The 24,405-nt window shown below is 43.1% G+C and overlaps 1 pseudogene; it reads left to right on the top strand.

Annotated features, from left to right (window-relative positions):
• Positions 1–22,809: 22,809 nt before the first annotated feature.
• On the top strand, positions 22,810–22,927 carry LOC126214112 (5S ribosomal RNA; annotated as a pseudogene).
• Positions 22,928–24,405: the final 1,478 nt, after the last annotated feature.

Raw genomic sequence — 24,405 nt, 5'->3', positions numbered from 1 at the left:
GAAGCTTCATTATCCACTGTCTTCATCCTTGCACGCTCCATATCTTCGCTGACGGCGATGGCATCTTCCAACACGACAACTCTCGGTGTAACAACGCCATATTCGATGTACAGTGATTTCATCAGGAGCACGTTAGCGACTTAAGGATGACGTCTTGGCCACTAAATTAATCGAATATGAACAAGTTAAGTAATCAAAACGTCTGCGGTCCCGGGTTCGAAATCCGCCAGCGCTTACATTTTGATTAATAGTCAGCATTGGCGGCCGAAGACTTCCGGCATAAGAAGTCAGCCTCATTCTGCCAACGGCCTTGTCAAAGAGGGCGGAGGAGCGGATAGAGGTTCAGGGCACTCTCTTGTGCTAGGGGTCGGAAACTGCCCCCATTGGAGGGGGAATCAGCAATGATCAATGGCATGACGATGCAGAAGGCAATGGGAACGAATGCATTAAAGACACATAACGTGTGTTCACAGAACATGTGGCCTGTAATTGGAAAAGTGGCAAAAGATTCCGGGATTGTCCAGCATTCGGATCTCTGCGAGGGGAACGCCAAGGGGGAAGGTGACCATTAAGAAAAAGATTGAATAACCAACGAAAGGATAACGTTCTACGAGTCAGGGCGTGGAATGTCAGAAGTTTGAACGTGGTAGGGAAGCTAGAGAGTCTGAAATGGGAAATGCAAAGGCCCAGTCTAGGTACAGTAGGGGTCAGTGAAGTGAAAGAAGACAAGGATTTATGGTCAGATAGGGTAATATCAACAGCAGCAGAAAATCGTGTAACGGAAGTAGGATTCGTTATGATTAGGAAGGTAGGACAGAGAGTCTGTTACTGTGAACAGTTCAGTGATAGGGTTGTTCTTATCAGAATCGACAGAAAATCATCACCGACAACGATAGTTCAGGTATACATGCCGACGTCGCAAGCTGAAGATGAACAGATAGAGAAAGTATATGAGCATACTGAAAGAGTGATACAGTATGCGAAGGGAGATGAAAGTCTAATAGTCATGGGGGACTGGAATGCACTTGTAGGGAAAGGAGTAAAAGGAAAGGTTACAGGAGAATGTGGGCTTGGGACAAGTAATGAGAGAGGAGAAAGACTGAGTTCTGTAATAAATTTCAGTTAGTAATAGCGAATAGTGTGTTCAAGAATCGCAAGAGAAGGAGGTAAACTTGGAAGAGGCCTGGTGATGCGGGACGATTTCAATTAGACAGAGATTCTGAAATCAGATACTGAAGTCTAAGGTGTACCCAGGAGCAAATATAGACTCAGATCACTATGTAGTGATGAAGAGTAGGCTGAAGTGTAAGGCATTAGTCAGGAAGAATCAATACGCTAAGAAGTGGGATACAGAAGTACTAAGGAATAAGGAGTTACGCTCGAAGTTCTCTAAGGCACTAGCTACAGCAATAAGGAATAGCTCAGTAGGCAATACAGTTGAAAGGGAATGGATATACCTAAAATTTGAAAGTTGGGAACAAAAACATAGGTAAAAAGAAGGTAACTGAGAAGAAACCATGGCTAACAGAAGAAATATTTCACTTGGCCGATGAGAGAAGGAGATACTTCGCTACAACATTTTCTATGTGTTCCGTCCAACTTAAGTTGTTTGTAATTGTAAGTCCTAGGTATTTAGTTGAGTTTACGGCTTTTAGATTAGACTGATTTATCGTGTAACCGAAGGTTAACAAATGATTCCCGGCGGGGTCAGGGATTTTCTCTGCCTCGTGATGGCTGGGTGTTGTGTGATGTCCTTAGGTTAGTTAGGTTTAAGTAGTTCCAAGTTCTAGGGGACTGATGACCATAGATGTTAAGTCCCATAGTGCTCAGAACCATTTAAACCATTTTAATTTAACAAATGGTTCAAGTGGCTCTGAGCACTATGGGACAACTTCTGAAGTCCTCAGTTCCCTAGAAGTGCTTAAACCTAACGAACCTAAGGACATCACACTCATCCATGCCCGAGGCAGGATTCGAACCTGCGACCGTAGGGGTCGCGCGGTTCATAATGCAGCGCCTAGAACCGCTCGGCCACACCGGCCGGCGAAAAAATGTTCAAATGTGTGTGACATCGTATGGGACTTAACTGCTAAGGTCGTCAGTCCCTAAGCTTACACACTACTTAACCTAAATTATCCTAAGGACAAACACACACATCCATGCCCGAGGGAGGACTCGAACCTCGGCCGGGACCAGCCGCACAGTACACCGTTTCCTTCGAGGTAGTTCATAATGTTCGAACACAATATGTGTTGCAAAATCCTGCTGCATATCGACGTTAAGGATATGGGCCTGTAATTTAGTGGATTACTCCTACTGCATTTCTTGAATACTGGCGTAACAATTCTAAATTAAACAGCGATAATTGGCCACAGGAATTTCTAGCTGGCACCAAGTACAGTGAGAACGTACTACAGCGCACTCTTACCCGCTATTTGGCCGAGCGGTTCTAGCCACTTCAGTCTGGCACCGCGCGCGGCTGCTACGGTCGCAGGTTCGGATCCGGCCTCGGACATGGATGTGCGTGATGTCCTTAGGTTAGTCAGGTATAGGTAGTTCTAAGTTCTAGGGGACTGATGACCTCAGAAGTTAAGTCCCATAGTGCTCAGAGCCATTTGAACCATTTTTTACGCACTATTGTTGCTATGGGTCGAGTGTGGGCTCATAGGACCAGGAAATTGAGGGCAGCACAGAGGGCAGTTCTCCTATAGAACGAGGCGGACTGCGCCACTGCTAGAGTAATATCAGAGAAATTTACAGTACTGGCTCAAAACGCGCGAATAGGACGTACTGGGAAGACAGGAGCCGTATCGAATAAGGAAACAATAGGATCCATTCATAGAGAATGGCGAGAAATCTGGGACAGGCCAGAAACAGGGAGGAGAACCAACCAGTTCCCTCGTAACATAAAACAAACAACTGGAATGATGTACTTCCTTCCGACCGTACCTGCAGGGACACGGTCCTTACGCCAGCTGCTTACCAAAAATACGACAGCGCACCCCAGGCGCTTCTGAACGTGGAATAATAGGCGCCCTGAATCACATCGTCTGGGATTGTGCTGCTAGGTAAAACGCTGCAGACCAAGGCGGGAACGGATTTGAAAATGCAACAGTCTGTAATATAACAAGGGCTGAGGAACTGCGGCATAAGCTAAGCTCACGGACAGCTGAGATATCAGGTGGATGAGAATCAGAGACGCACTGCGGCAGAACACCCGCCTACAGCAAGCAGGGAGTAGACCAGCCTCGGACAGGACCAGGGAGGATTTGCTGATCCCTGACCGCCGTCTCCCAGTCTTCTACTCGCTGGGTGGCTCAGCAGCGCAGCCCCTGTGAATCCTGAGCTACACCTCAGCACACTGGTGCCTGACCACCCAGACAAATGAGAAATCCAGCTTCGTTTTCCACTGAAGAAACTGGTACACCTGTCTAATATAGTGTAGCTGCCTCGCGAGCACACAGAAGTGCCACAACACGACGTGGCATGGACTCGACATATGTCTTGAAGTACTGGTGGAGGGAACTGACGCCTTGAATCCTGCAGGGCCCTCTATAAATCCGCAACAGTACAAGGGGGTGGAGGGCTCTTCTGAACAGCGCGTTGCAAGGCATCCCGGATGTGCTCAATAATGTTCATGTCTGGGGAGTTTTGTGGCCAGCAGAAGTGTTTAAACTCAGAAGAGTGTTCCTGGAGCCACTCTGTAGCAATTCTGGACGCGTGCATTGTCCTGCTGGAATTGTCCAAGTCCGTCGGAATGCACAATGGACATGAACGGATGCAGGTGATCAGAAAGGGTGCTTACGTACTCATCACCTGTCAGAGTCGTATCTAGACGTATCAGGGGTCCCACATCACTCCAACTGCACACGGCCCACACCGTTACAGACCCTCCACCTGTCTGAACAGTCCCCTGTCTCCATACCCGTACAGGTCATCCGGTCGATATAACTTGAAAGGAGACTCGTCCCACCAGGCAACATGTTTCCAGTCATCAACAGTCCAGTATCGGTGTTGACGGGCCCAGGTGAGGAGTAAAGTTTTGTGTCGTGGAGTCATCAAAGGTACACGAGTGGGCCTTCAGCTCCGAAAGCCCATATCGATGACGTTTCGTTGAGGGGTTCGCACGCTGACGCTTCTTGATGGCCCACCACTGAAATCTGCAGCAATTTGCGGAAGGATTGCACTTCCGTCTCTTCAGTCGTCGTTGGTCCCGTTCTTGCAGGAACTTATTCCAGCCGCAGCGTTGTCGGTTCAAATGGCTCTGAGCACTATGCGACTTAACTTCTGAGGTCATCAGTCGCCTACAACATAGAACTACTTCAACCTAACTGACCTAAGGACATCACACACATCCATGCCCGAGGCAGGATTCGAACCTGCGACCGTAGCGGTCGCTCGGCTCCAGACTGTAGCGCCTAGAACCGCACGGCCACTCCGGCCGGCTAGCGTTGTCGGAGATCTTTTACGGGATTCCTGGTATTCACGGTACACTCGTGAAATGGTCGTATGGGGAAGTCCCCACTTCATCGCTACCTTGGTGTGTCTCATCGCTCGTGCGCCGGCTGTAACAACATGTTCAAACTCACTTACATCTTGAATACGTCCCACAATAGTAGCAGTAAGCGATCTAACAACTGCGCCAGACATTTCTTGTGTCATATAAGCGTTGCCGACCGCAGAGCCGTATTCTGCCTATTTACACACCTATGTATTTGAATGCGCTAGCCTATACCGGTTTCTTTGGCGCTTCCCTTTAATACCAATTACGGTAGTGCAGTGTAGTGTTGCAGTAGTGTAGCCCAGAAGAGTATAACAGACCAGTAGTGTACGCCTTCTGGATTCCGGATGAACACACATCCACACACCAGATGGCCATATGGATGCAGACTTTGTTTAAATTATTATTATTATTTTTTAGTTTTAGTGTAGGTGTTCTACATAGATTCTGCTCCCCCTCCCCCCCCCCCATTAAATAGCATAATGCTTAGTTACTACTAGCATATGTGAAATTATGTGCTTCATTCATGCCTATTCACGTGCAGCATTCGCTCTGTTCTTTCATACAGATAACAGACAAAAAGAAAATAGCAAATATATACAGGGTGAAGAAAAATTCGCCCACTCAAACTTCGCAACGCGATCCCTCATGTACTGACAATACAAAAATGACTGTCACAGAATTTCGTCCTGATCGTATCTCCTGCAGTAAACGGACGTCGAAGATTGGCATTCTGGCAACAATGTAGTCATGTGTACTGTAACTACCTCTGTCAGCATACAGGAGTAGTGGCGTGCAGTTGCACAGAGTAGAGTTGGCAGACAGCGACAGATGCAACAACTGTCATCTCTTAGATACACTACAGCTACGCTCGTGGCAACTGATTCTTCTTCCAAAGGTAAGAAACTTATTTGTCGAGAAATGAATTGGCTACCCTCAAAGAACAAAAAATATCAAAGAAATAAGGAAATGTGATGAAAGTAATGGTCTTTAAGAAAGGGAGTTAAGTAAGTAGATATATAACTAAATCAATGATTATTTCTTTTTTTCCATTTTTTCCTCAGCGCAGTAGCTGCTTCGAAATTCGTCTTCGTGATTATTTTTTTTGTCCAGTTTCTGATCATAATATAACTGATGCATCAGTTATCTGGTGTACGTTTCTTGGATGTATCTTCTCCTAACTCCGATAGCACGGCGCGCCGAGATTAAGGTGTTAAATTGTCGTAATACTGGTGAAATCTTTGTTAAAAGTTTAGTGCGGCTGGATAATTGGCAAAGTTCATTTTAATTCTTGGGATGCCGATACGTTTCATAGCTTATCCTATACTGTATAGTGTAAAGTCAACGTAGGTCTCTGGTGAAAATCGGAAAATCTGGCAATGGTGTCAGAGGAAACTGGCGCTGAAGGCAAAGACAACGGCTACAGACATAACCCTAAACACTCTGCTACAACTCGAGTATCACTATTTCCCGTTTCGAAGCAGAACATGTAGACATGGTTGGCCGGCCACACAATACATTACATTATAAGTAAAAAGACCTACGTTGACTTTACACTATACAGTATAGGATAGGCTATGAAACGTATCGGCATCCCAAGAATTAAAATGAACTTTGCCAATTATCCAGCCGCACTTAAATTTTAACAAAGATTTCACCAGTATTACGACAATTTAACACCTTAATCTCGCCGCGCCGTGCTATCGGAGTTACGAGAAGATACATCCAAGAAACGTACACCAGATAACTGATGCACCAGTCATATTGTGATCACAAACGGGACAAAAAAAATAATCACGAAGACGAATTTCGAAGCAGCTACTGCGCTGAGGAAAAAATGAAAAAAAAAGAAATAATCATTGATTTAGTTATATATCTATTTACTTAACTCTCTTTCTTAAAGACCATTACTTTCATCACATTTTCTTATTTTTTTTATATTTTTTTTCTTGGAGTTTTGTTGTTCTTCTGGTCTTCAGTCCTGAGACTGGTTTGATGCAGCTCTCCATGCTACTCTATCCTGTGCAAGCTTCTTCATCTCCCAGTACCTACTGCAGCCTACATTCTTCTGAATCTGCTTAGTGTATTCATCTCCTGGCCTCCCTCTACGATTTTTACCCTCCACGCTGCCCTCCAGTATTAAATTGGTGATCCCTTGATGCCTCAGAACATGTCCTACCAACCGGTCCCTTCTTCTAGTCAAGTTCTGCCACAAACTCCTCTTTTCCCCAATTCTATTCAATACCTCCTCATTAGTTATGTGATCTACCCATCTAATCTTCACCATTCTTCTGTAGCACCACATTTCAAAAGCTTCTATTCTCCTCTTGTCTAAACTAGTTATCGTCCACGTTTCACTTCCATACATGGCTACACTCCATACAAATACTTTCAGGAACGACTTCCTGACACTTAAATCTATACTCGATGTTAACAAATTTCTCTTCTTTAGAAGCGCTTTCCATGCCATTGCCAGTCTACATTTTATATCCTCTCTACTTCGACCATCATCAGTTATTTTGCTCCCCAAATACCTAAACTCCTTTACTACTTTCAGTGTCTCGTTTCCTAATCTAATTCCCTCAGCATCACCCGACTTAATTCGACTACATTCCATTATCCTCGTTTTGCTTTTGTTGAAGTTCATCTTATACCCTCCTTTCAAGACACTGTCCATTCCGTTCATTGCTCTTCCAAATCCTTTGCTGTTTCTGACAGAATTACAATGACATCGGCGAACCTCAAAGTTTTTATTTCTTCTCCATGTATTTTAATACCTACTCCGAACTTTCTTTTGTTACCTTACTGCGTGCTCAATATACAGATTGAATAACATCGGGGAGAGGCTACAACCCTGTCTCACTCCCTTCCCAACCACTGCTTCCCTTTCATGCCCCTCGACTCTTATAACTGCCATCTGGTTTCTGTACAAATTGTAAATAGCCTTTCGCTCCCTGTATTTTACCCCTGCCACCTTCCGAATTTGAAAGAGAGTATTCCAGTCAACATTGTCAAAAGCTTTCTCTAAGTCTACAAATGCTAGAAACGTAGGTTTACCTTTCCTTAATCTTTCTTCTAAGATAAGTCGTAGGGTCAGTATTGCCTCACGTGTTCCAACATTTCTGCGGAATCCATACTGATCTTCCCCGAGGGCGGCTTCTACCAGTTTTTCCATTCGTCTGTAAAGAACTCGTGTTAGTATTTTGCAGCTGTGACTTATCAAAATAATAGTTCGGTAATTTTCACATCTGTCAACACCTGCTTTCTTTGGGATTGGAATTATTACATTCTTCTTGAAGTCTGAGGGTATTTTGCCTGTCTCATACATGTTGCTCACCAGATGGTAGATTTTTGTCATGGCTGGTTCTCCCAAGACTGTCAGTAGTTCTAATGTTGTCGACTCCCGGGGCCTTGTTTCGACTCAGGTCTTTCAGTGGTCTGTCAAACTCTTCTCGCAATATCATATCTCCCATTTCATCTTCATCTACATCCTCTTCCATTTCCATGATATTATCCTCAAGGACATCGCCCTTGTATAGACCCTCTATATACTCCTTCCACCTTTCTGCTTTCCCTTCTTTGCTGGGTTTCCATCTGAGCTCTTGATATTCACGCATGTGTTTCTCTTTTCTCCAAAGGTCTCTTTAATTTTCCTGTAAGCAGTATCTATCTTACCCCTCGTGAGATAAGCCTCTACATCCTTACATTTGTCCTCTAGCCATCCCTCCTTAGCCATTTTGCACTTCCTGTGGATCTCATTTTGGACACGTTTGTATTCCTTTTTGCCTGCTTCACTTACTGCATTTTTGTATTTTCTCCTTTCATCAATTAAATTCAGCATCTCTTCTCTTACCCAAGGATTTCTACTAGCCCTCGTCTTTTTACCTACTAGATCCTCTCCTGCCTTCACTATTTCATTCCTCAAAGCTACCTATTCTTCTTCTACTGTATTTCTTTCCCCCATTACTGTCAATTGTTCCCTTACGCTCTCCCTGAAACTCTGTACAACCTCTGGTTCTTTCAGTTTATCCAGGTCTCATCTCCTTAAATTCCCACCTTTTTGCAGTTTCTTCAGTTTTAATCTACAGTTCATAACCAATAGATTGTGGTCAGAGTCCACATCTACCCCTGGAAATGTGTTACAATTTAAAACCTGGTTCCTAAATCTCTGTCTTACCATTATATAATCTATCTGATACCTTTTAGTACCTCCAGGGTTCTTCCATGTATACAACCTTCTTTCATGATTCTTAAACCAAGTGTTAGCTATGATTAAGTTATGCTCTGTGCAAAATTCTACCAGGCGGCTTCCTCTTTCATTTCTTAGCCAAAATCCATATTCACCTACTACGTTTCCTTCTCTTCCTTTTCCTACTGTCGCATTCCAGTCACCCATGACTATTAAATTTTCGTCTCTCTTCACTACCTCAATAATTTCTTTTATCTCGTCATACATTTCATGAATTTCTTCATCATGTGCAGAGCTAGTTGGCATATAAACTTGTACTGCTGTAGTAGGTGTGGGCTTCGTGTCTATCTTGGCCCCAATAATGCGTTCGCTATGCTGTTTGTAGTAGCTTACCCGCATTCCTATTTTCCTATTCATTATAAAACCTCCTCCTGCATTACCCCTATTTGATTTTGTGTTTATAACCCTGTAGTCACCTGACCAGAAGTCTTGTTACTCCTGCCACCGAACTTCACTAATTCCCACTATATCTAACTTTAACCTATCCATTTCCCTTTTTAAATTTTCTAACCTACCTGCCCGATTAAGGGACCTGACATTCCACGCTCCGATCCGTAGAACGCCAGTTTTCTTTCTCCTGATAACGACGTCCTCTTGAGTAGTCCCCGCCCGGGGATCCGAATGGGGGACTATTTTACCTCCGGAATATTTTACCCAAGAGGACGCCATCATCACTTAACCGTACAGTAAAGCTGCATGCCCTCGGAAAAAATTACGGCTGTAGTTTCCCCTCGCTTTCAGCCGTTCGCAGTACCAGAACAGCAAGGCCGTTTTGGTTAGTGTTACAAGGGCAGATCAGTCAATCATCCCGACTGTTGCCCCTGCAACTTCTGAAAAGGCTGCTGCCCCTCTTCAGGAACCACACGTTTGTCTGGCCTCTCAACAGATACCCCTCCGTTGTGGTTGCACCTACGGTACGGCTATCTGTATCGTTGAGGCACGGAAGCCTCCCCACGAACGGCAAGGTCCATGGTTCATGGAGGGTAGCCAATTCATTTCGCGACAAAGAAGTTTCTTACCTTTGGAAGAAGAATCAGTTGCCACGAGCTATGTTAGAACTGTTTTATTTACCTTTGCCGTCTCATTTACGAGTGGAAGAATTACAAAGAAAAAATGTACCTACTATCCACAAAAAAACTACATTATAAAAAAATTACAGCACAGAAGCTAGCCAAATAAGGCACAACAATGTGAGGTTTGACGGGAGAAGGCAGGGAAAAAGAAAGGGAAAGGTTGGTGCAGCGGATAGCATGGAACGGTCGAGGGTTCGATTCTGACTCGACGCATATTTGTTCTTATTTGCTGAATGTAATCTGCTTGGTACGATATCTGACGTCTTCATCGTCATACGGCGATTTCAGTGGGTGATCTAGAAAACATTTGTACTGATACACAACGAACACACAAATGGAAGTAAAATCGTTTTCACTGGTCAGCTTCTAAAGAAGTCTTTTGCACGTCGTGGACACAAATTGCTATATCTACTAGATTCCAAGCCTGTTTTCTGTGTACCCTCCCTCAATGTTCAGATAGATTAGCACCAACTATTATTCTTGCCACGTTCCGGTCCATTACATTTCGGAAGGGATTTACGAGGGTCACTGAATAATTAAAAAGACAAATTCACCTGGGGAAAAAAGTTAGTAGTTAAAGTTTGGTACTTTTATGGCTTTCAGTTGGCATCACTGGGATGAGCCCTGATCAGCTCATGTATTGTTTTGTTTATAAAATACATTTCGAGATGGCGAGTCCACTTGAAACGTCCACATTATTTGAACAACGTTTTGTTATTCGTTTTTTACTTGCTGAAGGCGAGAAATCAGTGAATATATACTGTAGAACGTCTAAAGTTTATGGTGAACGTTCTATGAATGCTGCAAATTTTTACAACTGGGTAGAGCAGTTCAGAAATGGTTGCGACTCAGTTGTAATGCTATTGTAACTATAATAATGCCATTAATCTGTATATTTAAAAAAAATCCGTAATAATTTTGAAAACATTAAGCAAATACTACTACAACGAGAGTAAGCTTTTGTTAAGTGTAGTTTATCTGTTTAAAATAACCTCTTTGACGTAGGTGGAATAAATGTATAAAACATATTTTGTAAATAATTATGTAATATTTCAAGTAGAACTGTAATTAATTATGTCAGAAGATGAAATGGGAGATACGATACTGCGTGAAGAGTTTGACAGAGCACTGAAAGACCTGAGTCGAAACAAGGCCCCCGGAGTAGATAACATTCCATTGGAATTACTGACGGCCTTGGGAGTGCCAGCCCTGACAAAACTCTACCATCTGGTGAGCAAGATGTATGAAACAGGCGAAATACCCTCAGACTTCAAGAAGAATATAATAATTCCAATCCCAAAGAAAGCAGGTGTTGACAGATGTGAGAATTACCGAACAATCAGTTTAATAAGTCACAGCTGCAAAATACTAACACGAATTCTTTACAGACGAATGGAAAAACTAGGAGAAGCCGACCTCGGGGAAGATCAGTTTGGATTCCGTAGAAATACTGGAACACGTGAGGCAATACTGACCTTACGACTTATCTTAGAAGAAAGATTAAGGAAAGGCAAACCTACGTTTCTAGCATTTGTAGACTTAGAGATGCTTTTGACAATGTTGACTGGAATACTCTCTTTCAAATTCTAAAGGTGGCAGGGGTAAAATACAGGGAGCGAAAGGCTATTTACAATTTGTACAGAAACCAGATGGCAGTTATAAAGAGTCGAGGGGCATGAAAGGGAAGCAGTGGTTGGGAAGGGAGTAAGACAGGGTTGTAGCCTCTCCCCGATGTTATTCAATCTGTATATTGAGCAAGCAGTAAAGGAAGCAAAAAAAGAATTCGGAGTAGCTATTAAAATCCATGGAGAAGAAATAAAAACTTTGAGGTTCGCCGATGACATTGTAATTCTGTCAGAGACAGCAAAGGACTTGGAAGAGCAGTTGAACGGAATGGTTGGTGTCTTGAAGGGAGGATATAAGATTAACATCAACAAAAGCAAAACGAGGATAATGGAATGTAGTCGAATTAAGTCGGGTGATGTTGAGGGTATTAGATTAGGAAATGAGAGACTTAAAGCAGTAAAGGAGTTTTGCTATTTGGGGAGCAAAATAACCGATGATGGTCGAAGTAGAGAGGATATAAAATGTAGACTGGCAATGGCAAGGAAAGCGTTTCTGAAGAAGAGAAAATTGTTAACATCGAGTATAGATTTAAGTGTCAGGAAGTCATTTCTGAAAGTATTTGTATGGAGTGTAGCCATGTATGGAAGTGAAACATGGACGGTAAATAGTTTGGATAAGAAGAGAATAGAAGCTTTCGAAATGTGGTGCTACAGAAGAATGGTGAAGATTAGATGGGTAGATCACATAACTAATGAGGAGGTACTGAATAGGATTGGGGAGAAGAGGAGTTTGTGGCACAACTTGACCAGAAGAAGGGATCGGTTGGTAGGACATGTTTTGAGGTATCAAGGGATCACCAATTTAGTACTGGAGGGCAGCGTGGAGGGTAAAAATCGTAGAGGGAGACCAGGAGATGAATACACTAAGCAGATTCAGAAGGATGTAGGTTGCAGCAGGTACTCGGAGATGAAGAAGCTTGCACAGGATAGAGTAGCATGGAGAGCTGCATCAAACCAGTCTCAGGACTGAAGACCACAACAACAACAAGATGCTGTCACGCAATTGTAGATGGTTCATACTTATGGTTTTTATAAGCAGAAGCGTAAACTGAAAAGGTGTAGGGATCGTAGGTAGAACGGAACTCTGTTCTGTCGTGGAATGGAAAAGGTGGTGGGGCGCGCGTGTGAGATTTGGCGGCGCGCACACACGGTCGGTAGCTGCCCTGCAAGTGGTGAACACGCATTACGTCGGTCGAGCACTAGAGGCCCCGGATTTACCTGCGAGACGGGTTTTTGGCCTCATACGTGTTCTACATGATTGGCGCAGTACGGCAATAAATTAATACCTCAGAAATTTGTCATTTTATCGTGGCCACCAAGAGGAAGACAGAGCTATGTACATCAAGAGCCGTACCTGCGCAATGTTACTGCGCAGCACCGCCTCACGCCACCTTCGACATCAGTAACAGGCAAAGTACTTTATTTAGAAGTGTATCACAGTATGAACCATCCATCTTCCATCAGTGGAATATAAGTGTTAAATATACCTGTGTGTTTAACCTTGATTTTCCTATGTCATTTACCTCAGTAGGGTCCTTACCTAAACGAATTTATTCCGAGTATCCTGATGTTTATTGAAGCTTGAAAATAGTAAATCACTGGCAAGAGTACTGTTTTGGTAGTAAATTCTGAAAATCATTATTGAATACTAAAGTTAGCACGTGTCAGTTTAAGGACCGCCGCTTTGCGTGGCCATGAGTATAAGTTTTCAATGGCATTTCTGAAAGTAAAGTTGTTGTGTCTAGACAAGACAGCCTAGACACAATGAGAGGAAGCCGAAAGGCACGCGCTTAAACTCACGCAGGCTGGCGTGAGGTCTGAAACAGGATACGTAATGAATGCTATAAAGAAAAGTACGTAGCTTCTGGAATACTTAACTTTAATCCACATTTGTAGAACATCGCTCTTGATGATACATTAATAGAATCTCAATATGAATTGAATACGGCGCCTTGCTAGGTCGTAGCAATTGTAGCTGAAGGCTATGCTAACTATCGTCTCGGCAAATGAGAGCGTATTTGTCAGTATTCCATCTCAGGCAAAGTCGGCTGTACAACTGGGGCGAGTGCCAGTACGTGTCTCTAGACCTGCCGTGTGGCGGCGCTCGGTCTGCAATCACTGACAGTGGCGACACGCGGGTTCGACGTATACTAACGGACCGCGGCCGATTTAAAGGCTACCACCTAGCAAGTGTGGTGTCTGGCGGTGACACCACAAAAGTAACATAATTGTTTAACTGCAACAATCTTAACAGTAATTGTTCGTGTTGCTTCTCCATGCCAAAGAAAGCCAGACAAATATTGATGTTAGTAAAACGTTAACAAATAACAGTCCTAAAGAAATGAAATTTAGTCGTGTCAAATAATAGTTTTGCTCATATGAAAGATAGCTATAAGTTTGATATTTTTTTTGTACCCTTGGTGAAACATATGTGTCTCTTCTTCAAATAATCACTGAAGTATAGTGATAAATTCCATAAGTAACAGAAAGTGGGATTAATAGTACTTACTGCCAAGTGACCGTAGTAAGTGAAAGTAGTTATTTATTCAGTGTCGAAAACTGACTTCATCTTTTTGTGTAGACACTGTGCCCGATTTGGGCTGGCGGCCGTTCTATTAAGCGAAACAGTTTATTGTTATAACAGGCTTTGTCTGATAAAAGGTTTCCAAAAGTAATTATTCTCACTGCTTTTCCCCCAAATTGTATGATTCGGAGAGAAATAGTTCGATACTTCACGTTGGGTTGAACACGACTAAAATCTGTCTCCGAGAGTCGAGGGTTTGGAGTGTTAGTGCTACGTAATTTTGTGGTGGTGTTCCTGCCGCTACTTACCACACAGTTCTGACATTCCGAATCGCGGATCTTCCGTCTTTACAGTGGTAGAACTTAAAGGGTATGGTAGCGTATTGACGAGAACGAGAGAGTACGGTTGTACAGTGACTGACGAACTCCGTTCTGGCCGACCAGTTGCAGCTTTAAATTCCTCACTTGAAAGTCGAATTGAGGACATTATTCGTGGCGACCGCCGTGTGACTGTGGAAATGGTACTTGATAAGGTTCAAGTTAGTACTGGTACAGTTGATAACATTATCTGTAACAAGCTGAAGTACCACAACACACGTGCAAGATGAGTCCCAAAGGAGTTGAGACGGCTACACAGGGAAACAAGTTTCAGAGAGTGCACAGAGGTAGAAGAATGTTATGAAAGAGAAGGTGAGCACTTCCTAAACAAAATTTTAACTTGTGATGAATCTTGGGTTCACTATTATGAGCCAGAATCAAAAAGACAAAGCATGGAGTGGAAGTACGCAAACTCACCTGCGAAGAAAATATTCAAAACCCAAGCAGCAGCAGGAAATATACTGACGGTGTTTTACGATGCAAAGGTCCAGTTTTTTGGGAGAGCAGCGTACAATGAACAGCCAATACTACTGGGATTTATTTTTAAACAAGGTGAGGCCAGCCATGAGAGAGAGACATCGTGGATCTCAGAGGAGAGGTGTCATTCTCCAGCAAGACAACGCACGTCCTCGTATTGCTCACGTAACCCGTGAAACCATCGACAAAACGGGCTGCGAAGTACTGCCTCGTCCCCCTTACAGTCCTGATTTAGCTCCTAGTGATTTACATTTGTTTGGTGCTCTGAAGGAGGCATTGCGTGGAAAGAGGTTCCAGGACAATGAGGACTTGAATACGTTTGTGGGAAATTCGTTCGAACATCAAGATAAAGAGTTCTTTGCAGCCAGAATAAAAACGCTTGTAGCCCGTCCAAACAAGTGCATAAGTGTTCAAGGGGATTATGTTGAAAAGTAGAAAAAGCATTGTTTTGTAAAAATAAACGCTTTTTCTCCAGACTAAATTGTCTCTTTACTTACTGAATGAGCCTCGTACTATGAAAATGTCGAATGCGGTGACTCAAGAGAAGGTGTATACTATAGTATTATATGGCAGAATTAAATTGGCGCCGGCCGCGGTGGTCTCACGGTTCTAGGCGCGCAGTCCGGAACCGTGCGACTGCTACGGTCGCAGGTTCGAATCCTGCCTCGGGCATGGATGTGTGTGATGTCCTTAGGTTAGTTAGGTTTAAGTAGTTCTAAGTTCTGGGGGACTGATAACCACAGCAGTTGAGTCCCATAGTGCTCAGAGCCATTTAAACCAATTAAATTGGCAATAAAAACAAATACACCTCGAACCAGAATCGAGCCCGTGACCACCTGCATGCCAATCCAAAACGCTCTCCGCATCACCACCTGCACATCACTAACGCTTTGTGCTGATACAGGTGGTTACCATTCATGTCATTACGGGTTTACCATATTGAGAGTCTTTAATGTCGGTTTACTGCCAGAAATACGCGCAAGAAGTTATGAGAGACATTTCTGTATTGCCAGTATTAGTCGCACTCCGATGTCCGAGTGAGCGATTTTTTGTTCTCCCTGTATATACATTATGCGATCAAAAGTATCCAGACACCCCCCCCCCAAAACATACGTTTTCCATATTAGATGAATTGTCCTGCCACCTGCTCCAAGGTATTCCATATCAGTGACCTAAGTAGTCATTAGAAATCGCGAGAGAGCAGAATGGGTGATCCGCGAATTCACGGATTTCGAACTTGGTCAGGTGATTGGGTGTCACTTGTGTCATACGTCTGTATGCTAGATTTCCACACTCCTAAACATCGCTGGGTCAACTGTTTCCGTTGTGATAATCAAGTGCCAACGTGACGGGGCACGTACAGCACAAAAGCGTACAGGCCGACCTCGTGTGTTGACTGACAGAGAGCGCGGACAGTTGAAGAGCGTCGTAATGTGTAATAGGCATGCATCTATCCAGACCATCACACAGGAATTCCAGACTGCATCAGGATCCACTGCAAGTACTAAAACAGTTCGGCGGGACGCGAGAAAACTTGGATTTCACGGTCGAGCGGCTGCTCATAAGCCACACATCATGCTTGTAAATGCCAAACGACGCCTCGCTTGGTGTAAGGAGCGTAAACATTGGACGATTGAACAGTGGAAAAACGTTGTGTGGAGTGACGAATCACGGTACACAATGTGGCGATCCGATGGCAGGGTGTGGGTATGGTGAATGCCCGGTGAACGTCATCTGCCAGCGTGTGTAGTGCCAACAGTAAAATTCGGAGGCGGTCGTGTTATGGTGTGGTCGTGTTTTTCATGGAGTGGGCTTGCACCCCTTCTTGTTGTGCGTGGTAGTATCACAGCACAGGCCTACACTGATGTTTTAGGCACCTTCTTACTTCCCACTGTCGGAAAGCAATTCGGGGATGGCGATTGCATCTTTCAACACGATCGAACACCTGTTCGTAATGCACGGCCTGTGGCGGAGTTGTAATACGAGAATAACATCCCTGTAAGGGACTAGCCTGCACAGAGTCCTGACCTGAATCCTACAGAACACCTTTGGGATGTTTTGGAACGCCGACTTCGTGCCAGGCCTCACCGACCGACATCGATACCTCTCCTCAGTGTAGCACTCCGTGAAGAATGGGCTGCCATTCCCCAAGAAACATTCCAGCACCTGACTGAAGGTATGCCTGCGAGAGTGGAAGCTGTCATCAAGGCTAAGGGTTTGCTAACACCATATTGAATTCTAGCATTGCCGATGGACGGCACCACAAAGTTGTAAGTCAGTTTTAGCCAGGTGTCCGGATACTTTTGATCACATAGTGTATATCAGCTAATGCAGTATTATCTGAATCACAATGACAACGGATGCTCAGTTCGACTGTTGTTTTAATACCTTCTGGACACTAGTCTAACATCAGGTGATGCTGCAGTTCAGGCACACATTTTACCATTGGCGCATCATTACAGCGTTGCAACTCACACTATAAGAAGTCATACCGTGTACATTGCCTTTTGGAAATCAGTTACACTGCGTTATTTATATGAATTACATTCCTTGTTGCCACCATTTAATCTATAGATATTGTGAAATTCGATCAAACTGTGTGTGTGTGTGTGTGTGTGTGTGAGAGAGAGTGAGCGTTCCACATCTCCCACATGTCCTCCTAGACCATTGGACCGATTACAACCAAATTTGGTACGCAAATCCCTCAGTGTCAACTAACAGTCAGTTTGCGGCTAAGAACCGCCTACCTGGAACAATTCATGAGATTCGACGTCATAAACAATGAGATGGGCGAAGAGCTGCTGCATCGAGCATAGCGTTCAAATGTATTACTTCTTCGCTACTGACTCTGTTCGCAGCATATTTCGCAGACAACATTCACTCACGCAGCTCAATGTGCCTCCTCGAATACGCAGTATCATTGCACGAAACGTAGTTCTAGAGACATAACGTTGTAAACACTGAAATGCATGAAAAAATGCTCTGTAATACGTGAAGTTTTAATACATTTATTCTTAACTACTAACAAGGGAACCTCCCCATCGCACCCCCCTCAGATTTAGTTATAAGTTGGCACAGTGGATAGGCCTTGATAAATTGAACACAGATCAATTGAGAAAACAGGAAGAAGTTGTGTGGAACTGTGAAAAAATAAGCAAAATATACAAACTGAGTTGTCCACGGGTCGCATAGGCAACATCATGGACAACCTTTGCTCAGGAGCGCCGTGGTCTGGTTGTAGCGTGAGCAGTTGCTGAACTAGAGGTCCTTGGTTCAATTCTTCCCTCGAGTGAAAATTTTATTTTCTTTATTTTTGCATAGTCATTATCTGTCCGTTCGTTCATTGACGTCTTTGTTCACTGTAATAAGTTTAGTGTCTGTGTTTTGCGACCGCATCGCAAAACCGTGCGATTAGTAGACGAAAGGACGTGCCTCTCCAATGGGAACCGAAAACATTTGATCGCAAGGTCATACGTCAATGATTCCCCCACAGGAAAACACATCTGATATATTCTATACGACACTGGTGACGGCATGTGCGTCACATGACAGGAATATGTTGTCGTCCCACCTAACTTGTACACTTGGCGAGGGGGTAAAAAGATTCTTCTACCTTGCCCGATTTAGGTTTTCTTGTGGATGTGATAATCACTCCCAAAAAAGTGATGAAAATATAAGAGTTTGTCACATAAACTGAAAATAAAAAATTAAACTCTGTACTTGATGGAAGATTTGAATCATGGACCTTTCGTTCCGCAGCTACTCACGTTACCACGAGACCACGGCGCTCCTGCGTTTCTCTCTCCTTGACGTTGTTTATCTTCCCATGAACTACTCAGTTTGTATATTTTGCTTATTTTTTCACAGTTCCACACAACTTCTTCCTGATTTCTCAATTCATCTGTTTTCAGTTTTTCAAGGCCTATCCACTGTGCCAACTTATAACTAAATCTGAGGGGGGTGCGATGGGGAGGTTCCCTTGTAAGACACTTCTACAGTGGAATCAGCTTAAGGAAGTCCCTGACATCTGCCAGCGCAAAGGGGTGTAGGCGGAAACAGTAGCCCTGTCTACAGCTATGAGGAGGCGTAGTCATAGATATGTTTACAAAATCGCATTGTAGACACCCGAAGCAGGGCACAGAAAGTATCCGGTATACTGTACTTATAGTACCCTATACGCTAGAAGATAAATGGTTAGCTTTAAGAGATGAAATTTTAAGAGATGAAATAGTGAAAGTAACAGAGAATCAAACAGGTAAAATGACAAGGACTAGTAAAAATCCGTGGATAACACAGAAGGTATTGAATTTAATTGATGATAGAAGAAAATATAAAAATGCAGTAAATGAAGTAGGCGAATGCAAATACAATCGTTCCAGAAATGAGACTCAGAGGAAGTGCAAAATGGCTAAGCAAAAATGGCCAGAGGATAAATATTAGGGCTTGGAAGCATAATATGTCACTGTAAGAAAGATAGAAACCGCCTACAGGAAAAAAGATGCAAAACTAATCCTAAGAAACGAATGAAGAGCTCAAAGTTCGAAGGAGTATATAGAGCGTCTATACAAGAGAGATGTACTTGAAGGCAAATACGGAAATGGAAGAGAATGTAGATAAAGATGAAATGCGAGATATGATACAGCGTGAAGAATTTCACGCTGTATGACGTTGTAATTCTGTCAGAGAAAGCAAAGGACTTGCAAGAACAGTGTCTTAAGAGGACAACCCACTGCCTTAAAAGGAGGACATAAGATGAACACCAACAGAAGTAAACCGAGTGTAATGAAATGTAGGCGAATTAAGGCAGATGATGCTGAGGGAATTATATTAGAAAACGAGACACTTAAAGTAGCAGATGTTTTGCTCCGTGGGCATCAAAATAACTGATGATGGCCGAAGTGGAGAGGACATAAAAGGTAGACTGGTAATGGCAAGAAAATCATTTCTGGAGACGAAAAATTTGTTAATAGCGAATATAGATTTAAGTGTCAGGAAGTCTTTTCTGAAGGTATTTGTTTGGAGTGTAGCCATAGGGGCTGCAGAAGAATGCTCAAGATTAGATGGGTCGATGACGAAACTAATGAGGAGGTACTGAATAGAATTGGGGAGGAGAGAAATTTGTGGCATAGCCTGACTAGAAGAAGGGATCACATCATAGAATTCATTCTGAGCCATCAAGGGATCACCAATTTCAGTGCCGGAGGGAAGTGTCTGGAGTAAAAATCGTAGAGGGAGGCCAAGAGATGATTACACTATGCAGATTCAGAAGGGTGAGGGTTGCAGTAGGTACTTGGAGATGAAGAGGCTTTCACACCCTAGAGTAGCATGGAGAGCTGTATCAAACCAGTCTCCAGTCTGAAGACCACAACAACAACAAAAACAGTCTACATTTCTACATTACTTATACTTCTCTGTACGATTGTTTAATTACTCAAAAATGTTCAAGTTTGTGTGAATTCCTAAGGGACCCAACTGCTGAGGTCATCAGTCCCTTGAGTTACACTCTACTTAAACTAAAAGTAACCTATGCTAAGGACAACACACACAGCCATACCCGAGCGAGGACTCGAACCTCCGGCGGGAGAAGCCGCGCAATCCGTGACATTGCGCCTCAAACCGAGCGGCCACTCCATGCGGCGTTTCATAATTGCAAACGTGTTTTCACGAATACACTAAAATGAAATTTTTTAGATAGTACATTAAAAAACAGTTCTTTCATTGTTTTCGTTTGTAGCAGAAAATCGGCGCAAGGGAATACTATAAAGAGAATAAATATCCTGTTTCCTGTCCGCAAACGTGCAGTGATTACTACACTTCATACATCACTTAACCTGTAACTAATAATGCTATACTAGAGCTTAACAGCACAGACGTAGGCCTATATGTACAGGGTGACACCGTGACGATTACTTTCAGGGACGGTGGAGAAGGATAAATCTATCGGTTTGAGGTAAGCAACCTGGTCCGGAAACGACAGTCTAAAATTATAAGCGAAAATCGTTGCGATTGTCGGGTAGACGGCTTCAAGGGATGGACTAAAAGGAGTAAAAGAAAAAAAAAAAAGAAAAATAGTCCAGTACTCATGGCCTCTAAAAGGCAAACCTTAAGAGCTATGAGAACTTGATTATCTTTGCTTCTGGGAAACATTTCTCTGATACTGAACAATTGCTCGTAGCGTGTGCATTTTAGAGCCCACGTTTATTCAACTCTTTCCCCTTGTTTTTATCCATACTACGTCCTCCAAAAATATGGACACCAAAGAGCTTGCAGCAGAAGAGAGGTGTTTCATAGTACCGAAGTTTCGTAGCTGTTAAGCCCTTCATTTTAGAGCCTGGGTTTGCTAGATTATTTTTTCTTGTTTTTAGTCCATACTAGTACCTCTGAAAGTTCCCTAGCCCAAAATCTTAGCAACAACAGTACCGTTACGTGTATTGGACCGTCACAGGTATCAGGCCGATTTTCGCTTGTAAATTTCTACTCGGCTGTTTTCGGCCGTGGTTCCTTACCTCATATCTTTGTACATTTACCTCTCTCCATCATCCCCCTGTACAGTGACTTGTACCACTAGTTACAACTGGATAGGTAACCGTTTGTTTGTATTAAAATATTTAATCCAGTTTTTCATTTAATTTCAAAGTCCTTCATTACTTCCAGGGTGTGATGTCTTCTTGTGCCGGGAACCATCGTATGGCGTCATACGCACTCTTGGTTGTATGTCCGAGAGCTGGAAAGCGCCGACGGTGGTCAGTTCTGGAATAGTCGTTTAAAGAAAAACTGCCTCTGCTTTTCTGAGAGCCCTTGCACTCAAATAGCACTTGTACATCGTCAGTCGCAGGGTGTGTTCGTTACGCTTATTCTGTGTAATTGGATGGGGAAAGACCCTTCGGTTAAGACGCATTCTCACAATGGACACTGCCATTTTCCTCGATTTTCTGGACTTTGCAAGTCATGTGTGTCATGGTACGTAATAGGGCTGTTGCTAAAGCATCGATACATCGAAATATCAATATCAATGCCAAAAACATCAATATACATGGCCGACGTTTCTCTCACCGATGTATCGGTAAATCGATTTCGAAAAAGCAGCACCGAGTTCCTTTATTTTTATTTCATTTTTTTTCTCAATTTTAAATAAATATTTGATTTTCGTCATAGGACTAAACAGCCAACCGGTCGGACGTAAACGGTAGGTACACAGACCTAGGTTTCGACACCCACTATGAGTGTCTTCATCAGAATAAATGTTGTTAAATCGTAAAATTACATTGCTAAAAGGCAATAGTCAGAATGTCGAGCAGCTATGTTCCTGTCAAAACTAAAATATAGCCTTGTAGCCTTGACCACGTGTGCCCGGCTGGGAACAACATCAGACTAATAACAGACATGTTCAAGACAATAAATATTTGTAGTTGTTCTTTTGAAATTGTTGTAGAACATAATTTTACTTTCACTGTGTGAAGCAGTCTTACTACTTTGGAGCTTTCATCACTTCCAGTCTTTCTCTTTGACCTTGTGAAGCAAGTACGGATAGCACAAAGAACAACTTCGACTGCACTGCGGAGTGGCAGTGTGAATGGAATAACCAAATATTCGACGTTAAGAATATCACATCAGCTGCGTTAAAAAAATGAAAAACGAAAAGAAAATTTGGAGGCAACTAGCGTGCTATTTCTTCACATCGACATTCTTCAAAAACAGTTGCTGAAAATTATGAACAAAACTCTAAATCGCAAGATTGGTCTGCGGTGGGTGGAGACGTGTGACGGGAAATGCTGACGTAGTCGGCGCTCGGCGCTGCCAGCAGAAACTGCAACGCTTGACTTCACCACGCAGTTTTCACACTACAGCCTCTAGGCCGCTGCCGTTTACAGAAATGAAGGAAACAGGGATGTCGACATGATGTGTTCCATACAAATCCGATATGTTACAAAACCGAAGACGAACCCATCGGACACCTGGTATTGTGCCTCTTAGCTTCAGTCAGGCAACGGCCTTGCCGCAGTGGATTCACAGGTTCCCGTCGGCTCACCGAAGTTAAGCGCTATCGGGCGAGGCCTGGACTTGGATGGGTGACCATCCGGGCCGCCATGCGCTGTTGCCATTTTACGGGGTGCACTCAGCCTCGTGATGTCAATTGAGGAGCTACTCGAGCGAATAGTATCGGCTCCGGTCAAAGAAAACCATCATAACGACCGGGAGAGCGGTGAGCTGACCACACGCCCCTCCTATCCGCATCCTCATCTGAGGATGACACGGCGGTCGGATGGTCCACTTGTGGCCTGAACACTTCAGTTACCATTGTTAGCAAAGTGGTTACCGCCAAGCGTGAACGTGCACCGTTTTCCCTTTCAGTTCTTGCTCTGAGGCCTTAAATATACAGCTCTAAAACTGACAGCATATTATAATGTGCAGGCGATATTTTTAAGGCCCAGTAGGTCGATACTTTCCATGATGATACATCGATCATTTTTTTCGATATCTCGACAGCCGAAAATGATATTTTTCAAACTTCGGTGGACAGGATTCCCAAAATTTTTAAAAACATCAACAATCCTAGTGCGTTCACCGGGTGGAGTGGAGATTCCTTGACAGTTATGAAAATAAATAAAAATTATAACTGAAGTACTCTGTTTCCGATTGCAAGCCTGAGCTGTGATAATAAATGATCTGTCGTAATAAAACTTGTACTGTCGTGTTGTGAAAGTGAAACTCCACTTTAATAATAATTAATTATCGTAATGAAATGGGACGTCTTTCGTACTCTAAAAGTTAGCAGTCTGACTTCAAGAATTCTTAACACCATAAACTGCCTGAATAGTTAGCTTGGACATGCAGAATTGATCACAAAAACTGTCTCTGAATAACACAAGTTGGCCCTGACTGAATTAATAAAAAAAATCGTAATATTTTACCCTTATCTCTACTCTCCGCGAAAGTGCTGCAAATTACTGTACCTGCACAGAGACACCCGTGAGGCGCAATGAGTTCTGTTTTAATTGCAAATCGAACAGTTTATCGTAGTTTGTTGGAGGATCCACTATAAAGAATTGTAAGAGAAAGGTTGGTAAGAAAATGAAATATGTGCATAAATGACAACACCAACGTTTTTTTCTTTTGTATATTGATAAAAAGTGCTCGAAGCATATATTAAATTTAATGAACTTCTCAACATCCAAACAACGCATTTTCCTATCTCTCAAATCTAACAACTTTCAGTACAATAGCCAAGCTAGTTCGATGGCGCAGCAATAGTGAAAAAAAAGTAACATAAACATAGCCAAAGCCTTGCATACAAACAAAAATTACGAGAAGCGGAATGTAATGTGAGGAGGGCTATGCGAGAGGCGTCACCTGAATTCGAAAGTAAAGTTCTATGTACTGACTTGGCAGAAAATCCTAAGAAATTTTGGTCTTATGTCAAAGCGGTAGGTGGATCAAAACAAAATGTCCAGACCCCTGTGACCAAAATGGTACTGAAACAGAGGATGACAGAATAAAGGCCGAAATACTAAATGTCTTTTCCCAAAGCTGTTTCACACAGGAAGACTGCACTGTAGTTCCTTCTCTAGATTGTCGCAC

The sequence above is a fragment of the Schistocerca nitens genome, chromosome 11 (assembly GCF_023898315.1).
Source record: "Schistocerca nitens isolate TAMUIC-IGC-003100 chromosome 11, iqSchNite1.1, whole genome shotgun sequence".
NCBI classification, from domain to species: Eukaryota; Metazoa; Arthropoda; class Insecta; order Orthoptera; family Acrididae; genus Schistocerca; species Schistocerca nitens.
The sequence above is the reverse complement of the archived record's forward strand: the minus strand, read 5'-3'. Positions and strand labels throughout refer to the sequence as shown.